A 12,565-nucleotide genomic window follows, 5' to 3' on the forward strand; every position below is an offset into this window, starting at 1 on the left:
TTTCTCTACGGCTGGCCTTGCTTTCCACTTGGCTACCCCAACCCCGGTCAACAGCTCTGCACCCCCCACAGCAACTTTCCCAAGTCTCCCCCATTTCTCCTTCACCCAAATCCAGATAGCTGATGTTCTGAAAGAGCTGCAAAATCTGGATCCCTACAAATCAGCTGGGCTAGACAATCTGGACCCTCTCTTTCTAAAATTATCTGCCGCAATTATTGCCATCCCTATTACTAAACTGTTCAACCTCTCTTTCGTATCGTCTGAGATCACCAAAGATTGGAAAGCTGCCGCGGTCATCCCCCTCTTCAAAGGGGGAGACACTCTAGACCCAAACTGTTACAGACCTATATCTATCATACCCTGCATTTCTAAAATCTTCGAAAGCCAAGTTAACAAACAGATCACCGACCATTTCGAATCCCACTGTACCTTCTCCGCTATGCAATCTGGTTTCCGAGCTGGTCATGGGTGCACCTCAGCCATGCTCAAGGTCCTAAACGATATCATAATCGCCATCAACAAAAGACATTACTGTGCAGCCGTATTCATCAACCTGGCCAAGGCTTTCGACTCTGTCAATCACCGCATTCATATCGGAGGACTCAACAGCCTTGGTTTCTCAAATGACTGCCTCGCCTGGTTCACCAACTACTTCTCAGATAGAGTTCAGTGTGTCAAATGGGAGGGCCTGTTGTCCGTACCGCTGGCAGTCTCTATGGGGGTGCCACAGGGTTCAATTCTCGGGCCGACTCTTTTCTCTGTATACATCAATGATGTCACTCTTGCGGCTGGTGATTCTCTGATCCACCTCTACGCAGACAACACCATTCTGTATACTTCTGGCCCCTCTTTGGACACTGTGTTAACTAATTTAAAGACGAGCTTCAGTGCCATACAACTCTCCTTTCATGGCCTCCAACTGCTCTTAAATGCAAGTAAAACTAAATGCATGCTCTTCAACCAATCGCTGCCCGCACCTGCCCGCCCGCCTAGCATCACTACTCTGGACGGTTCTGACTTAGAATATGTGGACAAATACCTAGGTATCTGGTTAGACTGTAAACTCTCCTTCTAAACTCATATTAAGCATCTCCAATCCAAAATTAAATCTAGAATCGGCTTCCTATTTCGCTACAAAGCATCCTTCACTCATGCTGCCAAACATGTGCTCGTAAAATTGACTATCCTACCGATCCTTGACTTCTGCGATGTCATTTACAAAATAGCCTCCAACACTCTACTCAGCAAATTGGATGCAGTCTATCACAGTGCTATCCATTTTGTCACCAAAGCCCCATATACTACTCACCACTGCGACCTGTATGCTCTCGTTGGCTGGCCCTCACTACATATCCATTGCCAAACCCACTGGCTCCAGCTAATCTATAAATCTTTGCTAGGTAAAGCCCTTCCTTGTCTCAGCTCACTGGTCACCATAGCAGCACCCACCCGTAGCACACACTCCAGCAGGTATATTTCACTGGTCACCCCCGAAGCCAATTCCTCCTTTGGCCGCCTTTCCTTACAGTTCTCTGCTGCCAATGACTGGAACAAATTGCAAAAATCACTGAAGCTGGAGACTCATATCTCCCTCACTAACTTTAAGCATCAGCTGTCAGAGCAGCTCACAGATCACTGCACCTGTACATGGCCCATCTGTAAGTAGCCCATCCAACTACCTCATCCTAATATTGTTATTTACTTTATTTATATATATGTTTTTGCTCCTTTGCACCCCAGTATCTGTACTTGCACATTCATCTTTTGCACATCTATCACTCCAGTGTTTTTTTGCGAAATTGTAATTATTTCACCACTACGGCCTATTTATTGCCTTACCTCCCTAATCTTACTTTATTTGCACACACTGTATATAGACTTTCTATTGTGTTATTGACTGTACGTTTGTTTATTCCATGTGTAACTCTGTGTTGTTGTTTGTGTCACACTGCTTTGCTTTATCTTGGCCAGGTCGCAGTTGCAAATGAGAACTTGTTCTCAACTGGCTTACCTGGTTAAATAAAGGTGAAATAAAATAAAATAAATAAAATACACCAGACTCCGACACAGACTCAGAGCGGCTCATTGCACGAGTCACGGCACAAGCAGTAAACACTTTGGGGAAACTATGAGCACTTTCATCCGGCACCTCCCTGAGATGGGCCGAAGGCATGGAAACCAGAGGAGGTGGTGATCCATCTCACCAGACCCTTCCACCGGCAAGCTCATTTCCTAGAATCACCACCACTCCTTCGACAGGCAATGAGGAACGCACTCCTATGATGACCTCACCTTGTACCAGATTTGTGGAGTGCACAAGTTTGTGTAAAGGGACAGTCACAATATGCAAACCTATCCCTCAGATCAACACAGTGTCCTGTATCCGTCTCTGGAGAAAAAGGAGCACTGACTGCAGAATGGAAGAATAAAGCACCAGTGTCTCGCAGGACTTTAACTGGGACCCTCTCTTCAAACCCCTCACTAGCTTTAAGCACCAGCTGTCAGAGCAGCTCACAGATCTCTGCACCTGTACATAGCCCATCTTTAATTGAGCCCAAACTACTACCTTTTCCCCTACTGTATTTATTTATTTTATTTATTTTGCTCCTTTGCACCATATTATTTATATTTTAACTTTTAACTTTCTTCAAACTACAAATCTACCATTCCAGTGTTTTTTCTTGCCATACTTTATTTACTTTGCCACCATGGCATTTTTTTGCCTTTACCTCCATTATCTCACATCATTTGCTCACATTGTATATAGTCTTATTTTTTTTCTACTGCATCATTGATTGTATGTTGTTTACTCCATGTGTAACTCTGTGTTTTTGTATGTTGTCGAACTGCTTTGCTTTATCTTGGCCAGGTCGCAATTGTAAATGAGAACTTGTTCTCAACTTGCCTACCTGGTTAAATAAAGGTGAAATAAATAAAATAAAAATAAATAAAAATCAAATCAAACTTTATTTGTCACATGCGCCGAATACAACACGGGTAGATTTTACCATGAAATGCTTACTTACAAGCCCATAACCAACAGTGCAGTTCAAGAAGAGTTAAGAAAATATTTACCAAGAAGACCAAAATAAAAAGTAATAATAAAAAAGTAACACAATAACAAAAACAATAATGAGGTTATATACACAGTTACCGAGTCAGTGTGCTTGGGTACAGGTTAGTTGAGGTAATTTCTACATGTAGGTGTGGGTGAAGAGACTATGCATAGATAATAAACAGTGAGTAGCAGCAGTGTACAAAGGGGGGGGGGGGGGGTGGGGGGGTCAATGTAAATTGTTCAGCAGTCTTATGGCTTGGGGGTAGAAGCTGTTGAGGAGCCTCTTGGTCCTAGACTTGGCACTCCAGTACCGCTTGCCGTGCGGTAGCAGAGAAAACAGTCTTTAACTTGGGTGACTGGAGTCTCTGAAAATTTTCTGGGCTTTCCTCTGACACTGCCTATTATATAGGTCCTGGATGGCAGGAAGCTTGGCCCCAGTGATGTTCTGGGCGATTCGCACTACCCTCTGTAGCGCCTTAAAGTCAGATGACGAGCAGTTGCCATACCAGGCGGTGATGCAACCGGTCAGGATGCACTTGATGGTGCAGCTGTAGAACCTTTTGTGGATCTGGGGTCCCATGCCAAATCTTTTCAGTCCCTGAGGGGGAAAAGGTTTTGTCTTCACGACTGTCTTGGTATGTTTGGACCATGATAGTTTGTTGGTGATGTGGACACCAAGGAACTTTAAACTCTCGACCCGCTCCACTACAGCCCCGTCGATTATAATGGGGGCCTGTTTGGCGTGCATTTTTCTGTAGTCCACGATCAGCTCCTTAGTCTTGCTCACATTGAAGGAGAGGTTGTTGTCCTGGCACCACACTGCCAGTTCTATGCCCTCCTCCCTATAGGCCGTCTCATCGTTGTCGGTGATCAGGCCCACTGTTGTGTCGTCAGCAAACTTAATGATGGTGTTGGAGTCATGTTTGGCCACGCAGTCATGGGTGAACAGGGAATACAGGAGGGGACTGAAGTACACACTCCTGAGGGTTGCCTACTATTGACCACCTGGGGGCGGCCCGTAAGGAAGTCCAGGATCCAGTTGCAGAGGGAGGAGTTTAGTCTCAGAGTCCTTAGCTTAATGATGAGCTTCATGGGCTCCATGGTGTTGAATGCTGAGCTGTCGTCAATGACCAGCATTCTCACATAGGTGTTCCTTTTGTCCTGGTGAGAAAGGGCAGTGTGGAGTGCGATTGAGATTGCATCTGTTGGGGCGGTATGCCAATTGTAGTGGGTCTAGGGTGTCCAGAAGGATGCTGTTGATGTGAGACATGACCAGCCTTTCAAAGCACTTCATGGCTACTGACGTGAGTGCCACGGGGCGGTAATCATTTAGGCAGGTTACCTTCGCTCCTTGGGCACAGGGACTATGGTGGTCTGCTTGAAACATGTAGGTATTACAGACTCGGTCAGGGAGAGGTTGAAAATATCAGTGAAGACACTTGACAGTTGGTCCGCGCATCCTTTGAGTAAACATTCTGGTAATCCGTCTGGCCCAGCGGCTTTGTGAATGTTGACCTGTTTAAAGGTATTGTTCACATCGGCTACAGATAGCATAATCACACAGTCATCCAGAACAGCTGGTGCTCTCGTGCATGCTTCAGTGTTGCTTGACTCGAAGCGAGCATAAAAGGCATTGAGCTCGTCTGGTAGGCTCACATCACTGGGCAGGTCGTGTCTGGGTTTCCCTTTGTAGTCCGTAATAGTCTTCAAGCACGGCCACATCCGACGAGCGTCAGAGCCGGTGTAATAGGATTCAATCTTAATCCTGTATTGACGCTTTGCTTGTTTGATGGTTCATCTGAGGGCATAGCGGGATATCTTATAAGCGTCCGGATTAGTCTCCCACTCCTTGAAAGCGGCAGCTCTAGCCTTTATCTCGATGCAGATGTTGCCTGTAATCCATGGCTTCTGGTTAGGGATATGTACAGTTGAAGTCGGAAGTTTACATACACCTTAGCCAAATACATTTAAACTCAGTTTTTCACAATTCCTGACATTTAATCCCAGTACAAATTCCCTGTTTTAGGTTAGTTAGGATCACCACTTTATTTTAAGAATGTGAAATGTCAGAATAATAGAGACAATGATTTATTTGAGCTTTTATTTATTTCATCACATTCCCAGTGGGTCAGAAGTTTACATACACTCAATTAGTATTTGGTAGCATTGCCTTTAAATTGTTTTACTTGGATCAAACATTTCGGGTAGCCTTCCACAAGCCTCCCACAATAAGTTGGGTGGATTTTGGCCCATTCCTCCTGATAGAGCTGCTGTAACTGAGTCAGGTTTGTAGGCCTCCTTGCTCGCACACACTTTTTCAGTTCTGCCCACAAATGTTCTATAGGATTGAGGTCAGGGCTTTGTGATGGCCATCCAATACCTTGACTTTGTTGTCCTTAAGCCATTTTGCCACAACTTTGGAAGTATGCTTGGGGTCATTGTCCATTTGAAAGATCCATTTGCGACCAAGCTTTAACTTCCTGACTGATATCTTGAGATGTTGCTTCAATATATCCACATAATTGTCCTTCCTCATGATGTCATCTATTTTGTGAAGTGCACCAGTCCCTCCTGCAGCAAAGCACCCCCACAAAATGATGCTGCCACCCTCGTGCTTCACGGTTGGGATGGTGTTCTTCGGCTTGCACGTGTCCCCCTTTTTCCTCCTAACATAACGACGGCCAAACTGTTCTATTTTTGTTTCATCAGACCAGAGGACATTTCTCCATGTCCCCATGTGCAGTTGCAAATCGTAGTCTGGCTTTTTTATGGCAGTTTTGGAGCAGTGGCTTCTTCCTTGCTGAGCGGTCTATCAAGTTATGTCGATATAGGACTCGTTTTACTGTGGATATAGATACTTTTGTATCTGTTTCCTCCAGCATCTTCACAAGGTCCTTTGCTGTTGTTCTGGGATTGATTTGCACTTTTCTCACCAAAGTACGTTCATCTCTAGGAGACAGAACGCATCTCCTTCCTGAGCGGTATGATGGCTGCGTGGTCCCATGATGTTTATATTTGCGTACTATTGTTTGTACAGATGAACGTGGTACCTTCAGGCATTTGGAAATTGCTCCCAAGGATGAACCAGACTTGTGGAGGTCTACAATTTATTTTCTGAGGTCTTGGCCGATTTCTTGTGATTTTCCCATGATGTCATGCGAAGAGGCACTGAGTGCTAAGGTAGGCCTTGAAATACATCCACAGGTACACCTCCAATTGACTCAAATGATGTCAATTAGCCTATCAGAAGCTTCTAAAGCCATGACATAATTTTCTGGAATTTTCCAAGCTGTTTAAAGGCACAGTCAACTTAGAGTATGTAAACTTCTGACCCACTGGAATTGTGATACAGTGAATTATAAGTGAAATATTATGTCTGTAAACAATTGATGGAAAAATTATCTGTGTCATGCACAAAGTAGATGTCCTAACCAACATGCCAAAACTAAAGTTTGTTAACAAGATATTTGTGGAGTGGTTGAAAAACGAGTTTTAATGACTCCAACCTAAGTGTATGTAAACTTCTGACTTCAACTGTACCCACAGTCACTGTGGGGATGACGTCGTTGATGCACTTATTGATGAAGCCGATGACTGAGGTGGTGTAGTCCTCAATGCCATTGGATGATTCCCGGAACATATTCCAGTCTGTGCTAGCAAAACAGTCCTGTAGTGCTTTAGTTTTTGCTTGTAAGCAGGAATCAGGAGGATAGAATTATGGTCAGATTTATCAAATGAAGGGCTGGGGAGAGCTTTGTATGCATCTCTGTGTGGTGTAAAGGTGGTCTAGGATTTTTTTTCTGGTTGCACACGTAACATAAAAATGCTGTCAAATAGACACTCTCCCATCCCTCGTCTTACCAGAGGTAGCGTCTCTGTTCTGCTGGTGCATGGAAAATCCCGCTAGCTGTCACGGTCGTGTGGAGAGACGGACCAAGGCGCAGCGTGCTCTGAGTTCCAAATATTTTATTTAGTGAAACTTACAAAAACAAAAGGAAACAAACAACTAACCGTAACATCAGAGGTGCTACATGCACTAACTCAAAACAAGATGGCTGCCTAAATATGATCCCCGATCAGAGACAATGATAAACAGCTGCCTCTGATTGGGAACCATACCAGGCCAACATAGAAATAAAACACCTAGACAGAAACATCTCCCTAGTCACTCCCCGACCTAACCAAAATAGAGAATAAAAAGGCTCTCTATGGTCAGGGTGTGACAGTATCCCCCCCCAAAGGTGCGGACTCCGGCCGCAAAACCTGAAACCAACTGGGGAGGGTGGGGGGGTGACTATTGTCGGTGGCAGCTCCGGTGCGGCTCTTTGCCCACGGGTCCGGCCATGGAGCCGGGTAGAACGCCGTGCCCGGACTGGGCACCGGCGCAGAGAAAGGCTCCGGCCTTGGAGCTGGACTGGACACCGTGCCTGGACTGGGCACCGGCACAGAGGGAGGCTCCTGCCCTGGAGCAGGACTGGACGCCTTGCCTGGAAGCTCCGGACCGTTGACCCCCACTGGAGGCTCCGGAATGTTGACCGTCGCAGGAGGTTCCGGACTGTGGACCGTTGCAGGAGGTTCCGGACTGTGGACCGTCACAGGGGGTTCCGGACTGTGGATCGTCGTAGGGGGTTCTGGACTGTGGACCGTCGTAGGAGGTTCTGGACTGTGGACCGTCGCAGGAGGTTCCGGACTGTGGACTGTCGCAGGGGGTTCCGGACTGTGGACCGTCGTAGGGGGTTCCGGGACTGTGGACCGTCATAGGAGGTTCCGGGACTGTGGACCGTCGTAGGAGGTTCCGGACTGTGGCCCGTCGTAGGAGGTTCCGGACTGTGGACCGTCGTAGGAGGTTCTGGACTGTGGACCGTCGTAGGAGGTTCTGGACTGTGGACCGTCGCAGGAGGTTCCGGAATGTGGACCGTCGCAGGAGGTTCCTGGACTGTGAACCGTCGCCGGAAGCTCTGGACTGGGGACCGTCGCCGGAAGCTCTGGACTGGGGACCGTCGCCGGAAGCTCTGGACTGGGGACCGTCGCCGGAAGCTCTGGACTGGGGACCGTCGCCGGAAGCTCTGGACTGGGGACCGTCGCCAGAAGCTCTGGACTGGGGACCATCGCCGGAAGTTCTGGACTGTGAACCTTCGCCGGAAGCTCTGGACTGGGAACCGTCGCCGGAAGCTCTGGACTGGGAACCGTCGCCGGAAGCTCTGGACTGGGGACTGTCGCCGGAGGCTCTGGACTGGGGACCGTCACAGGAGGCTCTGGACTGGTGACACGGACTTCAGGGCAAGTGCAAGGAGCAGGCACAGGATGTACCGGACTGGGCAGGCGCACTGGAGGCCTGAAGCGTGGGGCCGGTACAGGTTGCACCGGACTGGTGACACGCTCTTCAGGGCGAGTGCAAGGAGCAGGCACAGGACGTACCAGACTGGGGAGGCGCACTGGAGGCGCACTGGAGGCCTGGTGCATGGGGCCGGTACAGGTTGCACCGGACTGGTGACACGCTCTTCAGCACGCCCACGCTGCAGCACTCTCATCGCCACCACCTCTCTCCGGAATCTTTCATCGAGTTTCTCCTTCGACTCCCTGACGGTCTCTGGCTCATTTCTCGGCTCCACCGAGCATCCCGTGTGCCCCCCAAAAAAAATTCCGGGCTGTCTTTGTGGCCGCAAACCCCGGCGTCATCGCTGTCCTCCCTTCTCTCCTTGCGTCTGCTTCCACAGCAGGCTTTCGTGTCCTGCCAAGATTTCCTCCCAAGTCCAGGATATTTTCTCCTCGATCTCCTCGTAAGTCCAGGATGCAATCTCCTCCCGGGCACGCTGCTTGGTCCTGTTGTGGTGGGATCTTCTGTCACATTTGTGTGGAGAGACAGACCAAGGCGCAGCATGCTCTGAGTTCCACATATTTTATTTAGTGAAACTTACAAAAACAAAAGGAAACAAAGAACTAACCGTAACATCAGAGGTGCTACATGCACTAACTCAAAACAAGATCCCACAAAACACAGTGGGGAAATGGCTGCCTAAATATGATCCCCAATCAGAGACAATGATAAACAGCTGCCTCTGATTGGGAACCATACCAGGCCAACACAGAAATAAAACACCTAGATAGAAACACCCCCCCTAGTCACACCCCAACCTAACCAAAATAGAGAACAAAAAGGCTCTCTATGGTCAGGGCGTGACACTAGCTCTATATTGTCCGTATCTTCGTTCAGCCACGTCTCGGTGAAACATAAGATGTTACAGTTTTTAATGTCCCGTTGGTAGGATAGTCTTAGTCATAGGTCATAAATTGTATTATCCAATGATTGCACGATAGCAAGAAGAATGGATGGCAGTGGGAGATTACCCGCTCGCCAACAGATCTTCAGAAGGATGCCTGATCTGCGGCCCCTTTTCCTGCGTCTTATATTCACTCAAAAGGCGGGGATCTGGGCCTGTTCCAGTGAAAGCAAGATATCCTTCTCGTCAGACTCGTTAAAGGAAAAAGTAGCTTCCCATCCGCGGTGAGTAATCGCTGTTCTGATGTCCAGAAGTTATTTTCGGTCAAAAGAGACGGTAGCAGCAACATTATGTACACAATAAATTCAAAAATAAGTTACACAAAATGCAAAAAACAAACAAAACAGCACAATTGGTTGGGAGAATGTGAATCGCCAGCCATGTTCTTCGGTGCCATCTTTCCTTAATCTTGGTTACCTATCAGGGATACGTAACCCTCTGTAATGAACGTTGAATAGATGGATGAAAGGGTTGTTTGAGCAGGTCCTCCCGGCTGATGATGTTCCAAGTGTAGTACAGGGATACTACTTACAGGGTCAATTGTTGGTGAGGAAATGGCTGCCTCATGGTGACCATTTTTTGGTTATCCCTGTCATTAAAATTGTGGTACCATATACCTTCCGTGATTTGGTTTTGCAGTCCTCTCATGGGGATATTGCTGGCCATTTGGGTGTTAGGAAGACCTATGACCGTATTGTGCGTCATTGGGGCATACCTGTGAAAGCTCAGCTGTGGCATAAAGCCACTGTTTCCCCATTCAGCAAGGTATTCCTCTCTCCCTGCATACCTTTGGTTGTTTCGTTGTGGCTTTGGCAGTTGTTATTCCTTTACTCAGTGTGTGGTTTCCAATTGTTTGTTACAATCTTGAGCCAGGTTAATTTTGTTTTGGCACAACCTGGCTCAAGATTGTAACTAACAATGGGAAACCACACACTGAGTAAAGGAATAACAAAATGAATTTATTCCATAAATAAAGTAAACACTCACAACAATAATCAGATGAGGCATGAAGGTCAGCAAATTAGGTGTCAACTGCCAAAGCCACAATGAAACAACCAAAGGTATGCATGGAGAGAGGAATATCTTGCTGAATGGGGAAACAGTGGCTTTATGCCACAGCTGAGCTTTCACAGGTGTGCCCCATCAGCACTGATGACCCTCCCAGCTCCGCCCACCTCTCCACAGCAAAACCCAGTAGACAAAACAGGGACGGGCCATCACAATCCCAGTCTCACATCAGAATTACATGTTCATCCATGTTTCTCAAACATGACATTTCTTAGTTGTTGCAAATGTCAAAGTGTTTAAGGTTAAGTTCAGGCATTAAATCAGAATTTTTAAGGTTAGGGTTAAGTTTAGGCATTACCTCAAAAAATGTAAATCTTATGAATTAACTCAATGGTTAAGGTAAGCGTTATGGTTTGGGATAGGTTTAAAACAAAAATTGATAGATTTTTTTATATCGCTGGATTTGAAGAGGAAAACTTTAGCGCTAGCCCTGGTCTCCATGCGGCGCTGGCTGTCCAGCTTGCGGCTGGCGCATGTCGTGGTACGTGCACCAGAAGCAGATGCTTACGCCCATCTTCCATCCTGGTCCACAATGCCATAGCAAAACTGAAACCTACTTGACATCGAATACTGACTTGTATGATGCGTGACCTGGCTGCTTCATCCAGGATACTATCCTTTTAGCTTGCTTTAAATAACCACAATGCACTGGGGGTTTGGGGAAGGGTTCAATTCTAGACCAGTAAAAAAAAAAAATCTAGAGTTGTTTCAGTGAGTGCACAGACACCTGCATGCACACAAACACAGACGCACGCAGACACACACACACACACTGGATTACAGTAATCCAGGGACAGAGGGTATTTTTAGGTCTGTGCGGCCAGAGATCTACACCATGATAGGCGTGTGGCGCACTGATCTAGGAAAACATGCAACAATTAGTTAATTAGTTTTGCCTTGGATTGCTTTTATGGTTAAACTGACAACTGTTGCTTTTCATACAGAATAAAAAAAGGCAAAAGAAATTTGCTCATGTATTGAGATCCATCTGTGTAATACTACTGCAGGAGAGCTTTGTAATCTAATTGCATTGGCCAGAGACACTACGGAATACTGCCACCCTGTGCTTAGGATGACCACAGCAAACACATAGCAAAACATTTTTCAATGTTCCTGTCTGTGTAAGTGGGCGGTCTCTCTCTTACGTGAGCATGCTTTCCCACATGAGCTCACGGTTCCTCCATAATCTCTGGCATGCTCACACGAGAGAGGGAACGGCCATTTACACAGGATTTTCTCAACGTGAAACAGCCCAACAGCTGGCTCTGTCCTACTTATTGTCCTCTCCCTGCTCGCCACACCCGCACCGCCCATAAACATTTTGCCAGTGAGATGTCTCGCTTTCTTTACCATCGCAACACATAGCAGCCTACACTGGAGAAAGATGGACGAGAGAGATACCCACCACTACCCAGCTGTCGTAGATATGAAAAGATAGGAGGTGTGTACGCAATACGGTGGAAACCCAACCAAGCCACCTGAGTTAGAGTAGAGTGCAGAAGAGGAGACCCAAGGGTAGTCCTGCTTTGTCTAGGTAATACTGTGTGATATTGAGGCTTCTAAAGCACTGCTTTCAAATGGCAGGTCACACAGCTATCTTACTGCCTCTTCTTCCAACATTATCCCATAAACACTTTAGTACGTAATATAATCATCTGCTCTGAAGGATCATTATCCATGAGTTATGATGGAGAGGAGAGAGAGTGAGTGGAAGGCGGAGAGAGAGAGGGAGGGATCAGAACCTGATTAGGGAGCAGTGAGTAGCTACTCAGATCTGAAGGAAAGGGGGGGTGCTGAGTGTTGATGTGCTGACTGTGCTCTTCCCAAAGACACACACACTACACAGGCGGCCGTTGGCACCTTAATTGGGTATGACGTGCTTAAGTAATGGCTAGAACTAATGGCCGGAATGGAATAAAGGGAATGTTATACCATTCCATTTACTCCATTATTATGAGCCGTCCTCCCCTCACCAGCCTCCTATGCTACACACACACCAACTTGTCGAGCGCCATGGAAACAGTCATTGGTGGAGCATCTCCTGGGGGGACTCAAAGGAACACCCAGTTCACTAGTAGAGAGAGAGAGAGAGAGAGAGAGAGAGAGAGAGCTGTTTGTCTGAGGAGAGGAGTTTATGAGACTGGTGGGTGGGTCACAT

This window comes from Salmo trutta, chromosome 17, assembly GCF_901001165.1.
Source record: "Salmo trutta chromosome 17, fSalTru1.1, whole genome shotgun sequence".
Classification (NCBI taxonomy): domain Eukaryota; kingdom Metazoa; phylum Chordata; class Actinopteri; order Salmoniformes; family Salmonidae; genus Salmo; species Salmo trutta.